Source organism: Chrysochloris asiatica, unplaced genomic scaffold (genome assembly GCF_000296735.1).
Source record: "Chrysochloris asiatica unplaced genomic scaffold, ChrAsi1.0 scaffold00560, whole genome shotgun sequence".
Lineage (NCBI taxonomy): Eukaryota > Metazoa > Chordata > Mammalia > Afrosoricida > Chrysochloridae > Chrysochloris > Chrysochloris asiatica.
Window position 1 is genome coordinate 538,130 of NW_006409078.1, and position 9,718 is coordinate 547,847.

A 9,718-nucleotide genomic window follows, 5' to 3' on the forward strand; every position below is an offset into this window, starting at 1 on the left:
TTCTGACTCATAGTAACCCTGTATGAGTTTCCGAGGAACAGCTGTTGAGTTTGAACCTCCAATCCTGCGGTTAGCAGTCCAGTGTTTATCCTACAGCGCTACACGAGGACTCCTACTGTCTTTCAGGGAAGAAATCATTTTTCATAGGAAGTAAAAATGGTGGTTGTTGTTAAGTACTGTGGAGTCAGTTCCGACTCATAGTGACCCTGTACAGGGTTTCCAAGGCTGTAAGTCTTTACGAAAGTCTACAGTGGAATGGCTGATAGTTTCGAACTAACGACCTTGAGGTTAGCATCCCGATTCATAACCACTATGCTACTACACCTTGCAAATACAGATATGGTGATGAAACAGATACAAAATCACAGCACATTCTCAGTCAAGTATTTGTATGCTGTGTACAGGGAATCTACACATTGCTCTTAATCACTGAACTTCTGCCATCTAAAGATAGATTATGAAGATCACCAGCAGCAAAACAAAAAAATAAAATAAAATAAAAGAACATTAAAAAAAAAACAAAAAAAAAAAACCATAATCCTGTGATTAACAGCTCCATACACTTAGCTGTACAGTCCACTTCCCACTCATAGTGACTCTCTAGGATAGGAGAGATCTGTCCCAGAGTTTCCAACACTGCAAATCTTTACAGAAGCAGTCTGCCACATTTTTTTTTTCCCTGCAGAGTTGCTGGTGTGTTTAAACCAATGAGCTTTTAGTTAAAAACTGAGTTCTTAACCACTGTGTCAACAGAGTTCATTTAAGGACTCCATTGTTGTTGTTAAGTACCATCCAGTCAGTTCTGACTCATAGTGACCCTGTGTAGGATTTCTGCGGAGTGGCTAGTGGAATTGAACATCTTGTGTTTAGCAGTCCAGTGCTTATACTGCAGCGACATACCATGGCTCATGGTATAGCTCAATTAGAGAAAATGTCTTGATATTTTAAATTTCTTAATCTTGTCCAAATTTGGATGCTGTTTTATTACCTGACATTTTATAAAGTTTATTGAGCTGGGAAATCCATCCATATTTTAATGTAAAAGACATAACTAATTCCAATCCTGCACACATAGTGTCTTCTGGAGGTCTTCTAGACTTATTAACAGCAAATGTGATAAAATTAAACATGTCAAGTGTTCCTGAGGATAGCAGGTGGTTTTTTGTTATGATCACTCATCTCTCTTCTCTAGTTCTCTCTCTCTCTCACACAGGATTACTGACACCAATAGAATTGCTTATTGACACCACATAATTTTGCATACTTGAGAGTTTAAGAATTTAGTGACATTGACTGCAAGACACCTCCTTTTCATTTCTATAGGATCTATCAGAAATTATAAGGAGCTCTGGTGTAGTGGTTACAAATTGGGCTATGAACCTCAAGGTCAGCAGTTTGAAACTACCAGCTGTTCTTTGGGAGAAAGATGAGGGGTTCTGCTCCCATAAAGATTTACAGCCTCGGAAACCCTGTACAGGGTCGCTATGAGTAGGAAAAAACTCCATGGCACATAACAACAACAACATCAGAAATTATATGTGGAAAATGTAAAACACATACTTTTCCTAACTCATTAGCTACTACTAGAAATTAATTCGAAAACTCAGCTACTTACATGGTAAAATCATGTCTAGTACCAGTACTTCAAGGACAAAATGAGAAATTGTTACGATTTGAAACAAAGAACATTTTTTCCCACATTGCATTTTTCTCATTTGAACTAGAGATAAGTAAATTTGTTTGTTTTGTTTTAGGGAAAAAAAAACAAAAACTTACAAGTGTACATGCTTCTGACAGAAAAGAAACTAATTAAATGTATTTTCACTAATTACATTATTCATTGTTGATTCTCCTTATGAAAACATTCTAGAAGAAGAAAACTTCAATTATTGCAAAGGTATGGGTTAAATCCTGAGTGAGATTATTTTATTTAACAGATAAAATACAATCAACCAAAAAATTTTGATGCAAACTATTTCTGTCTCATTACATGACCACAGATCACTCTAAATTTAATTCCTTACAATAAATGACCATTTTGAACACATACTTTTAGAAGTTCATATATATAAGAAATAATCAGTCACAGCTTCTAAATAAAGAGTTGACAATTCATCGCATATTGAAGAGGTTGTATCAGATAGAATAAAAAAAAATGATTCTGTGATTATAAAAAATAAAATAAAATATTAGTGGCTTACCAAAAACAAAAACAGAGAGTTATTTGTCTTTCAAGCTACGTGTCCATTGCAGAACAGCTATGACTCTACTCCCTGTTCTAAAATCCGTGGAATCAAGTAGACCCTTTCTGGAACACTATCTATATTTCCAGTTGACAAAGGCAGTGACTATTGTAAATTGCCACAGAGTTATCTCTGACTCATAGTGGCCTTGTGCACAAAAGAAACATTGACCTATCCTGTGCCGTTTCATGATTTTTGGTTTCTTGAGTCCTCTATGTGACTACTGTGTCAATCCATTTCATTGAGAGTTTCACTCATTTTTCTGATTCTCTATCAACCATGATATCCCTTCCTAGTGATTGGTCCTGTATTCTAAGACAGATGTGTTTATTCTTCTGGCATTCCAGAGTATATTCAGTATTCCTCACCACCACCACAGTTGGAGTGCTTCAATTCTTCTTTTGTCTTCCTTTTCCATTGTTCAGGTTTCACATGCATTTAAGGCTATTGGAAAGACCATAGCATAGGTTAGGGACACTTTAGTTATCAAGGGGGGTGTTTGCTTTTTTTAAAACTTTAAAAATGCAAGCCATGCATTCACTCAAAGCCTTGGCTCTGAAGTGATACACATCACCCCACTTATAGTTCATGAGTCCCAACAAGTCAGATGGGCAAACATGTCAAACAGGGTGAGGCTGTAACATCCTCTAGAAGGAGGCACCAAATGTGGGTGAACAGTAATATCATCTATCTCAGAGGATGTATCTAAGCTCTGGTAGTGTAGTGGTTATGAATTGGGCTGGTAACCTTAAGGACAGCAGTTCGAAACTACCAGCTGGCTCCCATAAAGATTTACAGCCTCGGAAACCCTGTACAGGGTCGCTTTGGGTCGGAACCGACTCGATGGAACTTAACAACAACAACAAATATATATATATATATATATCTTCCTCTGAAAGGGAGAGGAGAACAACACAGCAAAAAAAAAAAAAAATGATTGACACATTTATACTTTCACAAATCAAATTTCATTGACCACTTTTCACTTATATACTATAATTAGCATGTTTGTGTATAAAAAACTTAAATAAGGATAAAAGAGTACATGTAAACTAAATACTTAGAATAAACAAGAAGAAACCCTGGTGACACAAAGGTTAACAGCTCAGCTGCTAACTGAAAGGTTGGTAATGTGAACTTAGCCAATGCCTCCATGGGAGAAAGACGTAACTATCAGATCACATAAAGATGACTGACTAGAAATCCCTATGCAGCAGCTTTACTCCATCCCATGGGTCACTGTGGGTCAAAATTAACTTTATGGCAACAACAAAAACAACAGATTAGGAAAGAGCCCTTCAAAGAAAAGTTGAAGTGTGAAGGAAGGGGCAATTTCTGACTGTCTATCATTAAGACTAAAATTAAGATCGAATTATTAATTTGCAATTTACCACATCAAACAATATATTCCATTAGGCAAATCAACTTCAAAAGACTTCTTCAAAGTATTAAAGAACAAAGATGTGACTTTGAATGCTAAGGTGTTCCTGACCCACACCATGATCTTTTCAGTTACTTCATATGCATATGAAAGTTGGACAACAAATAAGGAAGATCATAGAAGAACTGATGCATTTGAATTATGGTGCTGTAGAAGCATATTAAAAGTACCATGGACTGCCAGAAGAATAAACCAATCTATATTGGAAGAAGTACAGCCAAAATGCTCCTTAGAAGCCAGGATGGTGAGACTTTGTCTCTTTTCCTTCAGACGTATTATCAGGAGGGACCCATCATGGAGGACATTATTCTTGGTAAAGTGTGTTGTTGTTAAGTGCCGTTGAGTCATTTCTAACCCATAGCAACCCTGTACAGGGTTTCTGAGGAGCAACTCGTTAGCTTGAACCACCAACCTTGCAGGTCAAACTGACTCTGAAGTTCAGTGCATTAACCCACAGCATCACACCAGGACTCCTTGGTAAAGTGGAAGGTCAACAAAAAAGAGAAGGACCCCAGCAAGATAGATTGACACATTGGTAGCAACAATGGGTTTAAACATAACAACAACTGTGAGGAGAGTGTAGGACTTGGCAGAGATTTGTTTTGTTGTACATAGATTCACTATGAGTGGGAACTGACTAGATAGCACCTAACAACAACAATTTACCATAAAATCTTGGTACATCTCTATGCCAGATCAGCTAAAAAGTTAGGAACAATTTTTCATTATAACAGATTTTACTATTGTCTAATATATATATTGCTGATATACATATACTGTTGTTGTTAAGTACCCCCTAGTCTTGGTGTGGCACTGTGGGTTAATGTGCTGGACTGCAAGGTCAGTTTGAACTACAAGGGTCAGTGGTTCAGCCTCACCAGCTGCTGTGCAGAAACCCTATATAGGATCACTCTGAGTTGGAGCCGATTTGACGGCACTGAGCAAAAATAGCCATGTTCCATAAATATATCTACATACGATTTTACAAAATAGAGTATTGATTAGCAGTTTATTTTTGAAAATAAATAACTAGGTGATTTCACAAAAGTTTCTGATCATTTACCATAAATATGTAGTTTAAAGATTCTGAAAGAAGTTATGAAAAAATTCCAAATTCCTCCAGTTCTAGAGTTACAATTCTTCACTTATTTCCTTAACTTCATGGAATTAGGGCATGTGTTAAATCTGATCTATTTGCTCTTGTGATTTTTTTTAATGGAATATAGACTTTCAAGGAACTTCCTTAGTTTATCATAAACAATAACTAATGTCACATTTGACTTAGTAAGAATTGACTGTTAGTAAGCACTGGACTCCAGGTTAAGGTTGGTTCTTTAATATGTAGAAAGAGTCACTGATTGGGGAGAAGCTCAGCAATCCTGAAAATTTGAATCAGAGGCAAGTGAAATTGACACCCACACATATATTGAAAAGTTGAGTCATTGTGCACTTGGTTTTCTTGTTATAATGTTGGTGTTCCTGTTCATCTTATTATAAATTTATGGAGCACAGATATTGCGCTTGGTGTTTTATAACAATATATGAAAAACAAGAATCCCTACCCTTAGGAGCTCACAAGCCAAAAGATAAAACAGCAACAGACCTGAAAATATACAACACAGTATGGAGAAAAGAATGCTCCTTTATATTTACTTTTAATTTTACAAATCCCTATTCAGTCATCTGTGAAAAATAAACAGTGTCATCATTTCTTTCAGGCTTATCTCCACAGCAGAGGGACAGATAACTATTTTCTTTCTCAAAAACATCCAAGGTTATACCAAAGCAGAGCCTCTTCTTGTTAGGCTGAATTTCAGATTTAGACATAGACTCTCATTAAAACACTTATCACTTATCTTACTTTGCATGAAATAAAACTGATTTTAACGCTGTCAAATCAGTTTGCAAACATTTTATCATTTCCTAATTTGTCATTAGTATAATGGGTGAACCTTTTGCTATCTTGATTTTTTGCTTTGGACTGCACAGATATTTCTAAACAGAGGCTCAAATGTGGTATTGCAACAGTTCAGGTTTTGATTTAAGCATTCAAACCAATGAAATTGACATTCAAATCAAATGTAAAGAGGGATGAAGCTGTAGTGTAGTAAATTATCTAATGCCCCCCCCCTTTTTTTTTTAGGGTCTGGCAGATGTGGAAGTGGAATTCTAGGCAGGAGCCTAGGAGCCTAAGTTGAGGCTCCTTGGAGGTCCTCCTCCGAGCACCCCAGCATTCCAAGGTTTTGTCTCTAGCTTCCCCTGCCTCTGGTACACAGCACCAAGAACTGACAACCGGGACCCTGCAGGGTCACAGCTTGGGGTGGATTGCAGGGCCCAGGGATCTCCCCATGATGGGAAATCTAGGGGGAATGCTCAATGCATCACTCCCTAGCCAGGATAAACTGAGGAGGCAGGTGCCTCTACATCCCAGAATAGGAACAAGCTCTGGTTCTTTCTGGTGAAGGAGAATGGGGTTGGGCCTCTAAGTTGGACCAGGCTGAGCTGAACTCCTTGAGGGCAGAGGTGAAAACCCCAGGGGAACTTTTGAGACTTCTTTTTTTAAGACATGGTTCTTATCCACACTTTGCTCTCCCATGACTGGTGAGCAGCTCAAGAGTCTGGGCCAGGACAGCCCATGGGACAGTAGGGATCTGCCCCAGAGACATCTGTGGGTCTGAGTCAGGGGTTCCTCAACACCAAATTAATCTCTATGTACACAGGGCAACACCCATTAGTGGCAGGGCAGCAGCTGCTAGGGCTAGTAAGAGTAGCCACCCTTGGGGCTAAAGGGCTGGGCAGGGCCAGTCAGCTCACATAGGTAAGCGTGGGCTCTTGTCCAAGTGGGACAAGGGAACTGTGTCCTCCTCACTGACTGGCCTGTCAAACTTGGCCTTGAGAGCTGGACGCTGATTGTCCAGGAAGGCAAGAGAGAAGAGGGCCTCAGGCTCCCATAAAACTTGTCCACATAACGCTCACTGGCCACCTTCTGCATTATGCCTTTCTCATAATAACATTGGAGTGAGCGGCTCAGCTTATCATAATTCATGGCCAGTCAGTTCTTCTGGATGCCCCAGAGCCTGGCGCCCTCCTCAGGCTCAATTAGTTTGAATTGCATTCCCCAGCCAGTCCAGACAATGATGTGGGCATTCGTTGGGTCATCCAGCAAGGCCACCAGAAACTGTCATAGCTGCAAGGCTCCCTTTTCCGAATGTCCCAATCCCTTCCTGCTTGATGTCTCCTTCAAATTTCTCAGGGATGATGCAGACATCATCTGAGAATGGTAGCAGAGGGTTTTCATAGTCATAGCCCATGGCCCCATTTCCTGGGGAGGGTCCTGAGAAATACTCTGTGTGAGGGTACACTGATGCACACCCAAGGAAATCGGTGTCATAGGCGAAATCCTTCTGTTTCTGGTTGATCACCACCCCGCCCCTGGGTACCTGTGCCCATTGACCCCACCCCACCCACTGGTGGTTGACACACCTGCTCATATAGGGGGTCATGGTATTCCTGTTTGAAGCTCTGCTGGGGGTAGGGCACACAGGGCTCTGATAGCTGGTGTTGGTAGGGGGTTGGGAGGGACTCCCGGCCCCCTCCCTGAGAGGATGTGAAGGAGTGGCCAGCAGGGTGAGGCTGAGAAGTGCCAGAGGACCTTAAGAAACTCTGTTTCCCCTTTCCCGGGGAAAGGACTGCAGGGGTGACTGTCCAGGGCCACCAGGGGTGGGCGACTGGACAGTGATTTCTCTGGAGGGATCATAGGCTCTGGAGTAAAGGCACTGCTTGCCATGGTGGTAGGGGAGTGGCGGCTTCCTGCTGCAGGACAGGGCACGGTCTGCATGGGGACTCTGGGGTTCCTTCTTGATCCTGTTGGTGGGGCTGTGGGAAGCTAAATTTTCTGAATGGAAATCAGGAACAAACTGCTCATCACTGTCTGGGACCTGAGCTGGTGGGAAGAGGCAGGAAAGGAGGCTGGGGTGGTTCTGGGATGGTGCAGGAGGACATGGCCCTGGCAGCTGCATCAGTCTCCGCAAAGAGAGCGAGAAGGAGCAAGCGGCCTCAACATCGCCCCCTCAGGCCAGGCCATCCATCGCCATCTGGAAACCTGAGCAGCTCCTCTAAGGGGTGTGGCTTCCAAAACAGAAGTGAAATTAGAGCACATTCCTTTCCCTCCCATTTCAGACCCAGCACAAATAGACCAGCTGCTGCCAAAAGTCAACCTGAGCCCAACCCAGCTCCCCACTCCGGGGACTGCTCACTGAGGGTTGCTCAGGGACCTACAACTGACAGCCTGTTGAGCCAGACAAAAACCAGGCATCAGAAAAGGAAGTCTCTGAGGGAACATGGAAATTGACACCTCACTGTTCTTAGCTCAGGAACCCCAATGGGCAAGGCACGACTGTGCCTGCAACTCAGAGCTGGGCATGCAGGCTGGCAGAGTTGGGGAAGAGCCACACAATACCCTACACTGCTGATCGGTCATGAATTATACAGACTATCTTGAGTATCCTTTTTATGCTAAAGAGACATTCTTTCAATGATACTACAGTGACCAAGACAGACCCAGTCTCACCCCAAGGATCTAGCCAGAGATCTATTCCTTCTACCCCAAACTACTATAGATTGAAGAGGAGCTGGCTTGACCTTAAAGAAATTTCAAAAGAAAGTTACCCAGGTAGAGAAATGGGAAGAGCCTAAGGAAGAGAAAAGGCCTCCAAGATAGGGTTTCTAATGTATTCATGTTCTTGCTTTTCTGCCTGGTGAAACAGAGATCCTAAAATAGGACTGTTAACTGTTTGCTCCCAGAGTCCATCTAAACTACCATTTCACCTCCATCTGCAGCCCCACCAACACACACCCAAGAACACAGCCAGGAGATGGCCAGAACACACTTCCCCACTCAAACAAGCTCTAATGTCTCTTGTAGTTGTAGTTTGTAACTCCCACCAAATAACATTTCTTCCCTTCTGGGTGTGGGTAAGAGAAGGTGGGACAAGAGACTGATAGGATTACTTGATTCAGCTGTGAATGATAGCAGACTTAATTGTAATTGTAAAAACATGAAAACCTACCATGGGTTTAAAATTAGCCATCTCTGAAGTAGGAAGGGGGATCACACTATCATCAAAGAAGAGCCAGGAGTGAAGACTATCCTTTAGACCCTGAGATCCCTGCGTCTAGAAACTGCTGGACCCAGGGACAGAAGGTGTGACACCGGAGGAGTGGTAGAGGAGCAACAGTAGCAGAACTAAGAACCAGAAACAAGACAGAGCAGTGCAATTCCCAGCCCATGGAGCAGGTAAAACTGAATGACTTTGGGCAAGAAGCTTGCTTGTAGAATAGGATGTCTCCAGGCACTTAAGAGATGGAGCTAGGTTTACTGACCTATGTAACTAGAACCCAGTGCCTTCAGACTGAGGCTTATGGTGGAGTGGTGTATCTTATGGGCGTTTATCTACAACTGATTGGAACAACTGTGCCCTGAGCATTTCTAACCCAAATTGCAACCTCTTCACTTCCCCAATAAACCCCATAACTCTGAGTTTGGTGTCAGAGTTCTGTGTGAACTTTACAATGAATTATCAAGCCTAATGGGTCAGAACCGACACAATAGCACTTAACAACAATAATAGAGAAGTAGAGAGTGCTGAGGAGGAATGATTCATGCATTATATATTTGCAGAAGTGAAATGTGTATATTTCAGATTGTAAAGTCCAACAAATATTAGGGACACCCTCTATATCTTTATACCAGAGGAACTTGGGAATTTGCATTTTGTTACAGACCATAGGTATTGGGGTGCTGAGGACCAGTGTCATGGATGAAAATTCCAGCACGTGGCCAGGCTCTGACCTGCTGGCCAGAGACCCTGTGGGCCCAAGGAAGTAACCTCTGGACGTCCCGGGTCATTGGCTTTTACGAACTCACTGTGGGGCCAGCTCTGTATAATTCTCTTTAGTCCTATTAATTCACTCTATGCTTCGAACCCCTGTAATTGTAGCTTCTGAGAAAATGGTTTCTTAATGTGCCTCTCTC

General features: G+C 41.8%; 1 pseudogene; it reads right to left on the bottom strand.

Moving 5' to 3' along the window:
• Positions 1-6,442: 6,442 nt before the first annotated feature.
• LOC102840206 lies at positions 6,443-7,703 on the bottom strand (annotated as a pseudogene).
• Positions 7,704-9,718: the final 2,015 nt, after the last annotated feature.